Source organism: Uranotaenia lowii, chromosome 3 (assembly GCF_029784155.1).
Source record: "Uranotaenia lowii strain MFRU-FL chromosome 3, ASM2978415v1, whole genome shotgun sequence".
NCBI classification, from domain to species: domain Eukaryota; kingdom Metazoa; phylum Arthropoda; class Insecta; order Diptera; family Culicidae; genus Uranotaenia; species Uranotaenia lowii.
Window position 1 is genome coordinate 201,889,666 of NC_073693.1, and position 15,931 is coordinate 201,905,596.

Genomic DNA, 15,931 nt, shown 5'->3' on the forward strand with positions numbered 1-15,931 from the left:
TCATGACGATGACTTTTGCCAAGCCTGGTGACATGTACTTAAAAGTTTAAAAAACTTACGTAAAGTTTTTGCCAAAAAAATTACATAAGCAGGTCTATGAATTTTTGAAAAAGACCGGAATAAAGTAAAATAGAAAACATACTCAATTGGATTTACACTTCAAAACTATGACTCAAGTATAAATAAAAAGTATAAAGTATAAATGGAGTAAAATAAACGAACGGGCTCACCAAAAATGCTGAACAAAATGTCAATCGTATAGAATCTACAGATGTATACGAGTCCGCGGTCCGCCAAAACAGCTGCTTCAATCCTGGGGCGGATGGAGGTGGGTTGATAGCTTTCCGAAAGTTCCGTTTCCGTTAATTGATTGGTTATTTGAGCCAATTTTCCGGACTTTGAAATTTTCTTCAATTTTTCGATGACAGCCTATCAAGCCCCCATCTATATTGATCTGTCTACTTTCGATAAAGTAAATCACGATATTGCTTTCGCTCAACTCAAACGCATAGAGCAAGTTCACTGGTGCTGGGAAAAAGTGGTAGAAATTGTCACTTTATGCACATTTTGAAAAATTTTCCATGCAAAAACATTTTCAAGATCCAAGGATCATGAAAACATTTATGCATGGTAAAATTTTCAAAATGTCAAAATTTCTACTACCTTTTCCCAACACCAGTGAACTTGCTCTTAGGATTCTGTGGATCCCTACTGGGCTCGTTTTGAAGCTATTGAACCGGACGAAAGTTGTCAAAGCAAACTGGAAATTACTTTTCAAGAAAATTTTCCGCTTATTCAGGTGTGCCCCAGGGAAGCCACTGTTCTCACGGAGTTCTCACTCTCTTGGACAGCCCAAAACTTGCGTATGCCGACGACCTCAAACTTTTCCACACCATCAATGGCCAAGACGATATCGAGCTCTTGCAAAGGCAGTTCAACACCTTCGTTCTCTGGTGTGACACCAACTGCTTGCCTTTGCACCACAGCAAATGTGCGGTCATTTCTTTTTCTTGCAAGCGAAACCCTCCTCGGGCAGAGTACACTCTCGGGAACGACTCCATCGCCCCGATGGACCACATCAACGATCTGGGCGTTATCCTAGACCATCGGCTGGAGTTTAAGACTCATACGAATTACATCGTTGATGAAGCGTCTGAAGTCTTGGCTTCTTATTTCGCTTGAATATATGCATCTGCAGTTTGGTGCCCATTTTACCAGAACGGCTCTAAACGAATAGAGGCTATCCAGCGGGCGTTTCATACTTTATGCACTGCGACACTTGAACTGGTTAGATCCGTTTCGTTTACCCAGTTACGAAAATCGTTGCTGCCTAATTGATTTAGACACGCTTCAAAACCGTCGAAACGCTGCACGTGCTTTAATCGTAGCGGATCTCCTTGCGTCGAGGATTGACTCTCCCATGCTGCTGGAGGCTATTCCTCTCAGTGTTCGACCCCGAGGATTAAGGATCCAAAATCTACAGCTCTATGTTCACATACGACTGAAAAACTACGGAGCTAACAGCGCTCTAATTGGAATTTTGAGAACTTTCAACCGCTTCGCCGAGTACTTCGACATCGATGTTTCAAGGGCTACTTTCCGATGCAAAAATTTAAATGGTTTCGAGATCTTTGTAGATTTAACTAGTTTTAACTCATTATTTTATTAAGTTATCATTAGGATCAACATGTAATTCGTTGATGTTTTTACACAAATAACAAAATACACAAATAAACAGCTCAACCATCTATCAGAGAAGTTCGGAACTTCACCAACAGATTGCTGCTACCATTGAAACCTGAAAGATGGCATATTGAGGAACACGATGGTGCGAAATAGGGATGACGTCACGGGTTACCATACGCGGCTGAGAGGTCAATATCCGCATTGAGACAGCTCATTCTGGTTCGCCATTGCTGAAGTCAACACATTGACTTTTGGTGAGAACGTTTAATTCCAAGGCACGACGAGCGACCGAGTCCCCCCAGTATGCTACTCTTAAAAAAAAAAAACGAACACACACATATAGGATCTCAGTGAAACTTCATGTTTCTTTGAAGAGATCTAATTTACTTAACTCTAAGGCGTACATCTTTCAAGGATATTATGGCTAGCATCTTACAAATGCTAAAACCACCAGACCATAGAAAGAGTACTATATGTGCCGTGATCGGGATTCGATCTCATGGACTCTGGCTTAGAAGACTGGAACGCTATCCCCTAGGCCACGACCGGCGGCAACTCTGAGCCCAGGGGTGCAATCGGACGACTCATGATACTAAGTACCCCTACGCCATAAAGTGAGATGGCCCGACATGGGCTGCTGTCACCATTGCCGCTCTTTCACAGGCGTAGTCGCCGTGCGCCGTTAAGCTCAGCCGGTCATCGATCATCACCCCCAGGTATTTAATCGCACGCTGAGACTCAATTGCGCACGGTCCAACTGCAATTGTCCCTGATTGTGCTGAGATCAGGTTGGTTATCAGCACCATCTCGGTCTTGTGGTGAGCCAGACGTAAGCTCTTTGAGCGCATCCAACTTTCCACCTTCTCGATAGCTACTGTGGCGAGTAGCTGGACCTCTTCGGTTGATGGGCCCGATGCCAGGAGAACCACATCATCGGCGAATCCCACTCCCGTGGGGAGACGCAGTCTCAGCAGTTCGTCGTAGACAATGTTCCGCAATACCGGGCCAAGTATCGATCCTTATGGAACCCCTGCCGAGACTCTCACTGTTTACAGTCCCTCGCTGGTCATATACTGTAGTTGGCGGTCACGGAAGTAACACTCCACCATCCTACAGATATATGCCGGAATCCTCATGTTGATGAGCGACGACACAATCGCTGTCCAACTGACGCTGTTACGTCAAGGGTCTTTACGTCAAGGGTGACCACTGAGCAAAATCGGTCTCCTCTCCTTTTCTTCATTCTGGCTTCATCTGCCCTTTCCATGACCTGTCGAGTGGCATCCACCGTACTGCGGCCTTTCCGAAAACCGAACTGTTTGTCGGATAGTCCCTTGGCACTTTCGGTGTAGAGCTGGATTCTGCTCTGTACCATCTTCTCTAACACCTTTCCAGCAGTATCCAAGAGGCATATCGGGCGATATGCTGATGGGTCACCTGGTGGCTTGCCCAGTTTTGGCAGGAGCACCAATCGCTGCCACTTCCACACTTCTGGGAAATCCACGTACTGTTGCAGTGATGACCGGAACATTTCGGGATGTTCCATGAGCGTGGCCTTCACTGCTACATTTGGGATGCCATCCGAACCCGGAGCTTTGTTCAACTGAAGAGACTTAGCGATGTCGCGCAGTTCCTCCAGCGAAATCTGCTCCTCCTCACTCGTATCCCAGTTGTATGGGATCCTCGGCCATGTTACCTCCTAGTGCTGTGGGAACAGCTCGTTGAAGATCTCACGCAGTTTATTCGGACACGTATAGCGTCGCCCCAGGGGTTGTCATTGGCGTCCTCGCAGAGTTGCCTGAATCTTGCCTTTTTGCTCGCCTTGATTGCCCTGCAGAGGGCAGAAATTCAAGTGGTCTGTAAGCAAAGCCCAGAACCATAGTTAAGACTCCGTGCCTGTGAGTCTGTAAAACCGAGGCTTCCAGGTAACCGCAAAAACCGAATCAGTAGCCAGCGTAGGCATTCACCCTAATAACCACTATGAAAATTCCTCGTCTTGTTCCCAGGACTCCGAAATTGTTGCTATAAACTTTATGAAGCTTGCCGTCTCCGTTAGGCCTACCTGGAGCGCATAAAGTCCTAGGTCAACTGTGGAAATTGCTCCGAGGCCAGAACCAGTGGATCATCTAGGCACCCAAGCATCCCACGCGGTCCGCCTACGGCACTGATTTGACGCTGGAAGTTTCGCTCGTCAAGCCGCCACCTTGGGGTCTGTTACATCGTGGTATCAAACAGCTAGTTCGTCGACACCGAGGTATCGTTCCGAAGACAAGTGGGAGAAAGGATAGTTCAGCGACCTTACCACCCCGTATTGCATTAAGGTAAGAGTTACGATAAGGTTGAGAACTACAAATGGTGGGTAGTGGGACACAAAACTTACCAGTGTGTTATCAGACGATAAATAAAGTGAGAAATTACGACGGGTGAAGTTAAAGTACTTTCTTGAGCATTGTTCGCGTTAGCTTTAGCCGACCCTGAGGTGTTGTTGGGGGGGTTTCTGCATAATTGTACAGCTAGCTGATTCATTTGTTACAAATATCAGTGTGAAAATTTCATTAGGGAATCAATTTGCAGGAGATCGAAGATTCATAATTTTGATTCTTGATTCTAAATGGAAATTTTAAACTCTCTAGTATAGATTCATTAATTAAAATTTCCGTGAAGCACATCAGCGCAATTTACTTACATCCTGTCTTTTGTTCAAAGTACTGTAAAAAAAACCTGCAAAAAATATTGGAATTCTTCAGTAAGCAATTTTATAATAAATGCGTTGGAAATAACGAAAACATAAATATTGCATGGCAAATAGTTGTTCTTCCAACCCTAAAACCACTAATGCACACTGACAGTGACAAAGCCTCGGAAACGAGATCTGACTAACAACTGTCGCTTAGTCCTACATATGCCATTCTCAATGCACGCAATACATGGAAGGATGGACGCTACAACAAAAACAATAATCCTCAATGAAGCACTCCCAGCATCCAGCATTTTCCGAACACGTGAGCTTGCATCCCATTCGGGTCTTTGTTTATCACAGTCAGCCCCGGAGACGAAAGTTAGCTCTTAGGACATCGCCACATCCTTTCCGATGTGGCTCTCTGTTTTGGGGTTCTGACTGGCTTCGGCAGCGACTAACAGAAGTTTCTCTCTGGCTCGAGTCGGTATCGCGTTGTTGCTTCCTTCTGAAATCACCCCCCGGCAGCATCCTTTTGGTTTGTGAAATCACAGCCTTTTAAATATCCCTACATCTGGCCAACCGGAGTTAGTTCAACGTGAGAATTCGAGTCATCCAGAGCTGGCCTGAAAGCCAACGCTAGAGAGCTTCCGGTTAAATACGCGGAATCCAGTGGAAGTGAATCGGGAAAACCAATCGCGCGCGTTTCTTTCAAACGTCTGTACTTTACAGCTTCCGACTTGAGATCAAAAAACAGTACGGACTGTGATTTCACTTCTTTTTTTTTTTCTCGCCTAGCGCACTGATTTTCCCACTTGATAAGAAAGAGTGAACGAAATTGTGTGCTTCGTGGAAGAACGAAATTGAAAAACTTGTTTCCACTCATTGGATTATGCCATATGTCGTTGTGCTTCTGTTGCCGTTTGGAGTAAGTGCAAATTCCAAATAATTGGATAAATTTCATCACACCATCCCAGGGAGAAGCTAGGAGGTACCCACCTAGTGTGTGTTTTGGTGATGCAGATTTCGTTCATCAGATTTAGTGACTGTCAATGGAGTGAATCAACTTTTGGAGCCAGGTGGTGGTGAATCGAACGTTTTTGAGGGGGTGTTGATTGAACGTATCGAACAGCGATTTTCTGGAAATCGGTGCTCTGTTATGTGGGTGAATCTAATTTCCGAATACATATCATCCTTGCACAAGGACCCAATTTGTGTGTGATAACCAGTCATTTGAAATGTGGTGAAGGTACGTGATTGACAAAAAAAAAGCAAACCAATAGCATGCCCTATTTCGTCATTGAAACGGATTTGTTTTAAGTGTATGTTTACCTCGTGACAACTGAATTATTTACTAAAGGGTATCGCTTTATTATTTATTTGATATAATAGGATATGGAAAAACAAAACTTTATTAAGATTTCAATATTGTTGTTAAGTTGATCAAAAAACGACACTGACAAGAACAACAGACTGATAAGTGAGTTACACACTGCATAATTTATTAACTAACAACGCTCCGTAACAAATTTGTAATACATTAATAAATTTCTAGTTCCCTTGAAAAAGACCAAAACTGGCCGAAACGTCGGGTATTTTAAAACAAAGATTTTTGATATACTTAAAAGACCAAAAAAGTCACAAATATTTAATGAACAACATCCGGTCGTATAAAAAAATTTATTTTAAATCCTAAGATGCATTAAAAAACAATTCTCTAAGTTAAGATTATTTTTATAGAACTAGATTTATTATGTTTTAAAATGGATTTTTATATATGTTAAGTGTGGATATTTAAACTTTATTTCAAAATATTTTTTCTAAACATGTAATAAAAATATAACCGTGTTCGACCGTGTTGTTTTTTAAGCATTTAAAAATACGAATAATTTATGTTGTTTGAACAAGGAGTGGAATATAAGCGGCAAGTGAAAAAAAAAGTATTATGTGGACAAAAAGCTATCGAATTTTTGGTTCTAGATATTTATCTAGCAATGATTTTAAAGGAAACTTTGAGTAGGAAAATTGCAGATCAGCTGCTGAAGACTATAAATAACTTATTTTATGAAGTGACACTATTTCAATAAAAGAATTATCTTCAGTAACCATTTCATTGATGCTTAAAATTCTAGTAGAATAGAGTATCTGCTATATACACCCCCGAAGAAGGCAAAGAAAACGGATTATTATTCACATGCACATCCGTAAATCTCCGATATGAGCAGTTGACAACAGTCTTCAGACTAATCCAATTGATAGAAAACTATTTATAAATAAAAAAATTAATCCTAGTATTGTTTTCATTGAAATTGAAACTTCATACAATCAGCAAAACGTGGATTTGTAAAAAAAAATGCTTGCAACTCGATCAATGCGAGATCACTTGGTTGGTGGAGATAAAAATTGGATGAAGAAACTTTCATAATTCAAATTTGTTGCTAATATCTGTGAATAACTATGCCTTCATGCATCGAATTTATATAATTATTTCAGCAACGGAAGGTTATAGCCAAATCTTTCTTTATAGGAAGGGATTTGCTGAAACTCTTCTTCTATATCTTGCTGATTTTAACAGTAGAAATTAATATTTGTCCAGCCTGAATTGGAACAAATTGAACAAGGATGCAGGATGCAACAAATTTCCATACAATTTACATTCAACAAAATTGAAAAATTAAGTTATTTAAGATCGAAAAGTTGAAAAAGTCTCGTATATATATGGTGATAAAATTTCCATCTTCTATAGTTTGACTTTTGATCAATCAACTGTTAGAGTTTTCGAAAAATTTATCAAATTTGTCTAAAATATACCTTCAACATTACTTTTCGGATTTTCGGAAAAATCGGAGGAGGGGGAGAGAAAAGAAGAATTATACATTTGCCCTGGCCTTATGACATTCTAGAAAACATCAATGATTTTTTTTATAGAAGATGGTAGGTAGTATTTAAAAAGATAAAATTTGGCCAAAGTACTTGAAAATCAATGACGATCAACCTCTGTAAATCCCGTTTTGGTCAGCGAAAGAAGCCGAAAAGTAAACTAGCCTAAAAAAGCCTAAAAGTAAAAGTCTAGTATTCGGTTCGAATTCTGACAATTTTTAAATTAAATTTGAATGGGAGCACCTGTTTCAAAAATAATAATAAGAGACGACAAAGGATTGTAAAATAGCAATTTGCATTTAGACCAAATTTGTTCGTACCGTAAACCTACACCCATAGAAGAGGTTGCAAAAATCCAATGCCTATTTAGCACATCTCTGTGCCGATAATGCGCTGAAATGTGCACTGTGCCGAAGATGATATGTTTGAAAAACCGTGACTGGCATAAGGACTCGGCTCCCAACTAAAATGATGCATGACCACTACATTCAAGCAAAACAAGAAAAACATTTTATGGGATTTCGTTCCTATTGGATAATTCATCCCAGAAACAAGAAAATAAAAATATCAACCACAGCGCCCGTAGGGAGATTCGAACTCAAATCACCATCCATTTGGTCTTGTCAGACCGACATCTTAACCAGTGTACTATATGAGCTTCATGCAGGAAGTGGGATATTTGTCATAGGCATTCTGCCACCGATCAATCACAAAAGAAACGCACGACAGTGGCTTCCCGGCGTTTGGCCTCCTTTCAAGGTATTCATTTGTCTTGCGATGGAAACGGGAAAGGGAACGGGAGTGGAGGAAACGGGAAACCCATTGAATGAGAACTGTGCTTTGCTTACTGCCTGCTATTACATACACACGCTACATATACACAGCTGCTAAAGCCGGGCAGCTTGGCCGGTGCTTGTTTGCCGGTGAATTGAAGGAATATATTTTTGTTGCTTTTGCTACATACACACGCACAGCTTAGCCGTGGTTGTTTGCCAGCGAATTGAATTGAAGGAATGTTTTTTTTTGTTGCTTTTACTGCATACACACGCACAGCTCGGCCGTGGTTGTTTGCCGGTGGATTGAAGGGATTGAATTAGAAGGATGTTTTTGTTGTTGCTTTTGCTACATTCACACGCACAGTGCTCGGTTCGCTGGCTGCCTGGTGTTGGCCGGTATTTATTTCCATCCTTCTTCGTCTTGTGATGCGATAGGGAGGGACGTGAAAGCGTTTTTATTTTGTTTCTTTCAGACATACGCAATTCGGTTAACTTGGGAGATTAATGCCGGTGGGAGCAAATCGAATCAGCACCGATCGCGTTATCTTCTTGTACCAATGATGCTATGTAATTGACTACACGCCATTGGCACAGAGGCTGAATTTTGGGTGATTACATTAATAAAATATTAATTTCATTTTTTTGCATTTTTTTTCTTTGCATTTATATATAATAACACCTAAGTTTTGCCCGGTTTTTGCCCGGTTTTTGGATTTGAAAAATTGACATCCATGCCCGGATTTTGCCAGGTTTTTTTGAAAAAATGCCCGGAATTGCTAGGCCCGGATGGGAGTGGAAAAAATTCTGGCAACCTTAATATAACTTATCAATGATGTTTTGAACACGTTTTAATATAAATATACAAAGTCAAAATTATTAACTGCAAAGACACCAGACTATCTTTTATTTTGATAACTGGAAGAATCAAATATTGAAAAATCATCAGATCATACACCCAAAATTCAGCCTCTGTGCCAATGGCGTGTAGTCAATTACATAGCGTCATTGGTACAAGAAGATAACGCGATCGGTGCTGATTCGATTTGCTCCCACCGGCATTAATCTCCCAAGTTAACCGAATTGCGTATGTCTGAAAGAAACAAAATAAAAACGCTTTCACGTCCCTCCCTATCGCATCACAAGACGAAGAAGGATGGAAATAAATACCGGCCAACACCAGGCAGCCAGCGAACCGAGCACTGTGCGTGTGAATGTAGCAAAAGCAACAACAAAAACATCCTTCTAATTCAATCGGCAAACAACCACGGCCGAGCTGTGCGTGTGTATGCAGTAAAAGCAACAACAAAAAAAACATTCCTTCAATTCAATTCGCCGGCAAACATCCACGGCTAAGCTGTGCGTGTGTATGTAGCAAAAGCAACAAGAATATATTCCTTCAATTCACCGGCAAACAACCACACCGGCCAAGCTGCCCGGCTTTAGCAGCTGTGTATATGTAGCGTGTGTATGTAATAGCAGGCAGTAAGCAAAGCACAGTTCTCATTCAATGGGTTTCCCGTTTCCTCCACTCCCGTTCCCTTTCCCGTTTCCATCGCAAGACAAATGAATACCTTGAAAGGAGGCCAAACGCCGGGAAGCCACTGTCGTGCGTTTCTTTTGTGATTGATCGGCGGCAGAATGCCTATGACAAATATCCCTCTTCCTGCGTGAAGCTCAAAAAGTACACTGGTTAAAATGTCGGTCTGGCAAGACCATTTGGTTAGTGATTTGAGTTTGATTCTCCCTACGGGGCGCTATGGTTTATATTTTTATTTTCTTGTTTCTGGGATGAATTATCCAATAGGAACGAAATCCCATAAAATGTTTTTCTTGTTTTGCTTGAATGTAGTGGTCATGCATCATTTTAGTTGGGAGCCGAGTCCTTATGCCAGTTACGGTTTTTCAAACATATCATCTTCGGCACAGTGCACATTTCAGCGCATTATCGGCACAGAGATGTGCTAAATAGGCATTGGATTTTTGCAACCTCTTCTATGGGTGTAGATTTGAGCTCAGGTGCTCTTGTAACAAAGTTTAATATATTCATCGTTTTATCAAATTAAATTAAATTATCTATTTGGTATGTGTTTAAATTCTCTTAAATTCAAAATAGATATTTTTTCCTGATGAATTTAAATTTCAAATCGTCAATTCATGTTTTATTTCTGATATAATTTAAAATTTATTTTGGAATTTTGATTTCATTCATTTTAAAATCTGGTTTCATTTTTAATGTTATCTATTATTGCAATGACTTTCATGTCCGAAGATTAAAATTCTTGTTTTATTGAAATTTGAATTTGTGTTTGTTTTCAAGTGTTTCGCAAATTTTGATTTCAAATTTGAAAATTAATTTTCTGAAAATTTATTTTCAAGCAAATTTCTTATTCGGAATAAGGAATATCTGAGCAATTTATTAATGACTGCCGGAAAATACTATTGATCAATATATTTTGTTGTTATTCCTTTTGAATCGTTACAGTTAAATTTATTATTTATTCAAGTCTGTTCCATGGTCATATGTAGGAAAAAAGTTTCAATAACCAATTTTCTAAATTATTATGCATTTTTGGTATTGTTATTATATTTAGATAATTAAGCATTGTACAAACCCCTTCTCCCCTCCCTTCATGGACGTGTTTTTCGAACGGGCCTTAAATATAATTTTGCTAATCCATCAATGTTCAATTATTTACATTGTATTTTTTTATGAGTATTTCCCAAAATAAAGATTTTCTGCCCGCTTTTGTTTGAAATAATTATTGTGTTCATGATTTGATTGAAAGTCTCATAAGAACTTATTCGAAACAACGTTTCCAAAAAAGCGTGGTTTTCTAAATTTTGCTAGAACGAATGTTGCCAATCCATTAAGTATTTTGAAGAATTGTGTCCTTAATAGCTTTGTTAAAAACTGCAGGAGAAGCTTAGCAAACAAATTCAACCGGAGACTCATCCTCTCAAGGGAAGCAAACCAAAGTCAAAAGGTCTTCAAAATTATAATCGATAACCTGTTGCTTAGGACTTTCGAAACAAACTCACAATTGCTAGATAAATATTGCTCTACTTTCCATTTGTTTAGAAGACACTCTTTATCGTTCTGCTAAATAACTCGAACGAATTGCACAGATAAACAAACTTGTTGGGCTCGAAAATATCATTAAAAAAAATGGTAGCACCGCACCGAGGTTGTGATACCCAAGTTGAAATTGTGCAAAAATAGTTGATGTTTTGAGAGAAAATGTTCCCAAGCATGGTGTGCGTTTTGTCTGCTGAAAATAGTCTGAATTGTGTAAATTCTCCCGGACGACCGATAATCTATTTCACCTTTTGCCCACACCTCCCAAAGAGACATTTATTTGACTAGCAGCATGAGTAGGTATCGTTCCGGAGAAAGAAAACAGACCGGCACATTTGCATCCGAAATGGGGTTGATTTAAATTTTACAAGTGCTGTCCAACAGTATGTCGTATTCCAAGGGCCCTTCTGCCACCCTCATCAACTTTAATTAGAATTTAAACGAATTTTGTGTTACTTCATTAAAAACTTGGCTGGTGTGAATTCTAGCTTTTGATAAACCTGCTTCGGAGAATACCTTTCGGATTATCATCGGGAACTTGTTGAATGGATAATTTCTTGAAAAAACTTGAAAAAGTTGTCAAGTGTCAATATTAATGCCGTCTAATTCATAAGACTGGAGTGGTTCCCACAGGAACAGATGAGGTAAAGTTTCTTGAATTTAATCTCCATTGTGTTGCGGTTCGCGAATTTATTTATTTTATCGAACTGAGACGGTGCAAACATTGAAAAGACAATGTTTTTACAAAGCGGTTTGCATGTTTCGTATCGAAATTTTTTAGTTTACATTTTATAGCCTTATTCAGTGCCGCGAAACATATCTACTTTTATAATGCTGTAAAAGGTGATACGGTCAAAATTTGGTCAAGGGAAAACGCGTGTAAATCGGTGAAATCGTTTATTTAAAAAATCAAATGAATTTCTTTTTCAAGTTTAGTTAGTATAAAATTCAGGAGATATATTCAGTTAAGCTTCCGCTTTTCCAACTCCGAATTGCCGAGCCCCTGCCATCAGATTTTGTACAGCCACTTTCTTCGCCGCAGAAAGCCAGTTTGCCTTGAACTGCTGCTCGTCCTTAGCAGTTTTTTGGTCTTTTTTAGGTTCCGCTTGACAATAGCCCAGTATTTCTCAATTGGGCGGAGCTCTGGCGTGTTGGGAAAGTTCTTGTCCTTGGGAACACCTGCACGTTGTTGGCGGCGTACCACTCCATGGCCTTTTTACCGTAATGGCAAGATGTCAAATCCGGCCAAAACAGTACGGAACAACCGTGTTTCTTCAGGAAAGGCAGCAGACGTTTATTCAAACACTCTTTCACGTAAATTTCTTGGTTGACAGTCCCGGAAGCTATGAAAATGATGCTTTTCAAGCTACGGGTACAGATAGCTTGCCAAACCAGATATTTCTTCTCGAACTTTGACAGTTTCGTGTGCTTGAAAATATCTGCTACCTTTCCCCTTCCTTTTGCCGAATAAAACTCCTGTCCCGTAAGCTGCTTGAAGTCGGCTTTGACGTAGGTTTCGTCGTCCATTACCACGCAGTCAAACTTCGTCAGCATCGTCGTGTACAGCCTCCGGGATCGCGCTTTGGCCGTCGTATTTTGTTTATCATTGCGATTTGGAGTCACTACCTTCTTGTAAGTCGATAGTCCGGCTCGTTTTTTGGCTCAATGCGCGGTTGTAGACGATACACCCAGCATATTTGCGGCATCTCGGAGAGAGAAGCTTGAGTTTCGCTTGAAACTACCGGCAACTCTCTTTGTCGCCTCAGCGGCTTCCGGTTTTCGATTTCCCCCCGACTTCCTGGCTGTCGACAAACGTTCCCCAAACACTTGAATTACATTTGTAACGGTTGATTTGGCAACTTTTAGCGATTTTGTCAGCTTTGCGTGCAAGTAGCTCGGATTTTCACATTGCGCGAGCAAAATTTTGATACGCTGCTCTTTTTCCTTGGACGGCATTTTGACAACTGAAGAGTGAATTCCAAAATCAAAATAGGAGCAAAATGAGGGGTGTTCAGGTTTTTTAAATGCAAAATTGAAAGAAATACGTCAAGTTGATATTGACCAAATTTTGACCGTATCACCCTTTAAACGACTAAAAATCACATGGAACCATCAAAGTATGTGTATCGGGTGAAAGGGCTAAACGGGTGAAAGTCCGGTGGAATGATGCCATAAGTTGAAGTCGAATTTCGTTGTTTGACGCCATCTTGAAAATGACCAAAAATCGCATGAAAGCCCACAATATTGGTATTGGGTGAAAGAGCTAAACGAGAAGAAGTCATATTTTGCCATCTGAAACCATCTTGAATCCTAGATTGCGGCTTCTGTATAAGTTCAAAATGCTGTTAATCACTGAAAATTGCATGATAGACCCATAATATGAGTTTTGGATGAAAGGACAAAACAAGAAAAAGTCGAATTTCTCTTTCTGACGCCATCTCAAAATTCAAGATAGCGGCTTCCACTTAACTTCAAAATGCTGTTAATCACTGAAAATGGCAGATTGCGATAGATTGCGAAATTCGACCTTTAGCCTTGTTTAGCCCTTTCACCCAATAAACATAGAGAGGGATTTTCATACGATTTTCAGTGATATACAGCATTTTGAAGTTTATCGGATGCCACCATCTTGGATTTCAAGATGGCGTCGGACAGCGAAATTCGACTTCTACTCGTTTAGCGCTTTCACTCAATTCCCATATGTTTCGTGAGATTTTCAGTAATTTACATCTATGAAAATTAAAGCATAAGCCGCCATCTTGGATTAACGATGGCGTCAAGCAACTTTTTTTTTGCAAGTTGGGCCTTTTCACTCAATGCTCATAAAGCGAACACGAAATTATTGCGACGCCGAAAATGTCATGCCAATTTTCTTATAATGTTTAGAATCATACTAAAATTTTAGGGTAACTTCAATAATCAATAGAAAAGTTAATCGATGCAGCCTTGAGTATAAAATTGAACGCAATTCCGCCTGATGCCCTCCATCAAATCTCTCGAGGCAATCAGATATGTAGATCTCGCCATTTACTATGCGCTTTGTCACGAAAGGCTCACTCCCCAAGCAACCAAAAGTCGCTCACTTACTTTAACATGGAATTTCAAAGTTCAGATTTGGCTGAAAAAAGATGTTTTGAGACTTTCAGGTGCTCATATCACTTAAAAGTTCCCTAGAAACTTTTAACGCCTTTTGAAAGGTATAAAAGTCTAAAACGGAACTTCTTAGCGCTTTTTATGCGACATCATTCGAGAAGGGTGTAAACGGTTCGCTAAACACTTTCTCATGAACCGTTCAGGCCCAACTTGGTAACGTAAAGGACTTGTTTGGAACTTCTAAGAGACATGTCAAAAAATTCTGTCAATTGTCTGTCAAAAGTTTATTGTTTACATAAGAATTAATCTAAAAACAACAACCAATATCAAGAAGCAAAATTTATTGTTTGATTCGGTTTGCTCTGTCCGCGTAAAATTTTCATCAACGATTAGGGCCACCAGAGAATGATTACCTCTAAAAAGCAGGAGCAGCAGGAAGTGACCTTTGGAGAACATCTAAATTCGGTTGATGCTGGATCCGGCAGGAATACTGTGCAGAGCCTAAAAATTATACACCTTTCCATCAAAAACCGGTGTCCACTGCTTCAGTAAAACATCTAACCAGAAACGAGGGATAGTATTAAATCTGTCGGATCAATACCAGCGATTTGGATCAATGCCAGCGATTCGAATAACACCCACACCCAGCCGGAAGCCCATATAGTCTGCTGTTTTCGGTAAGAAAGTGAATCTCGTGTATATGTGTTAAAAAGTTTTGATGAATAAAAGTTTATGGAATTTGCTTGTGTATTTTGTTTCTTTTCAATTCATGTCCAATGATAATGTGAAAAAACCTACTCAAATCCATCAAAAAATTAGTTTAAATACCACATATAACAACCTCTAAATATTCAGCTGGTTTGGTCAGGGGGTTAGCGGCCTTTCGTTTCATGTTAGAGAGCAGTGGTTCAATTCTATAGTCGAATAGCAGTTTTCTTTGTAATAGAAATCAAATAAACATTGAAATCAATGAAATAAACCGCTGTATAGACCGGCAATCTAGCAATCTGTCATCTGGTTGTCAGAGCAATCTGTCGACCGGATTTTTTCTCAGCGCGTAAAAGTTTTTTGACATTCTCTTAGAAGCTGAATAGCATTCTCAATAGCCACCTAAACGAACTTCAAAGTAGCTTGAAGAACTTAAATTTTGGGCTGATTAACATTCTCTTCAGACAGAAACGAGAGCTGATTAAGCTTCTATGGAACCTTTTTAAGGGGCTTCTGGTTGCTTGGGTCCTTAGTCCGCAAAAGCAGATGACTTGCCAAACAAAATATTTGAAGATGAACTTCGACATTTTCTTCTTCTTGAATTTGTAATCCACATCGAACTTGCTTTTTCCGGTGGAAAACTCCAACCCCGGAATTTCTTCAAAATCGGCTTTTATATACGTTTCGTCGTCCATCACACAGCAGCCCGTGCTCGAGTTTTAGCCGTCGATTATTGCCACTTATCGCGGTTTGGGAAATTCTGTATCTTGTAAGTATGTAGTACCAAGGTTATTTTGTAGTACAGCTCTATTCCGTGCAGTCTGGACGGCATTCTCTGTGGCATGCCGATCTTTTTAGCCAAATCACGGCTTGAAACGTTGGGATTTGCTTTAATCATCCGCTTCACCTTTTTGTTCTTCGGTCCCGCTCCTTTGCCGGGGTCCAACGTCAACGGCTTCTGGAACCGATTCAACACTTTAAAGACAGTTGAATAGTGAATGTTCAACATTTTCACCAACTGCCGGTGCGACAGGT

At 40.0% G+C, this 15,931-nt stretch overlaps 1 protein-coding gene across 2 annotated transcripts in view; it reads left to right on the forward strand.

Annotated features, from left to right (window-relative positions):
• The first annotated feature begins 4,967 nt into the window (after positions 1-4,967).
• LOC129751169 (uncharacterized) overlaps positions 4,968-15,931 on the forward strand; it is a 107,957-nt gene continuing 96,993 nt past the window's right edge. The window contains exon 1 of one of the 2 annotated variants that reach the window (XM_055746520.1): positions 4,968-5,612. The gene's annotated coding sequence lies outside the window, so the exon portion shown is untranslated. The remainder of the gene's footprint in view (positions 5,613-15,931) is intronic. The other variant, XM_055746521.1, reaches the window with a different exon arrangement.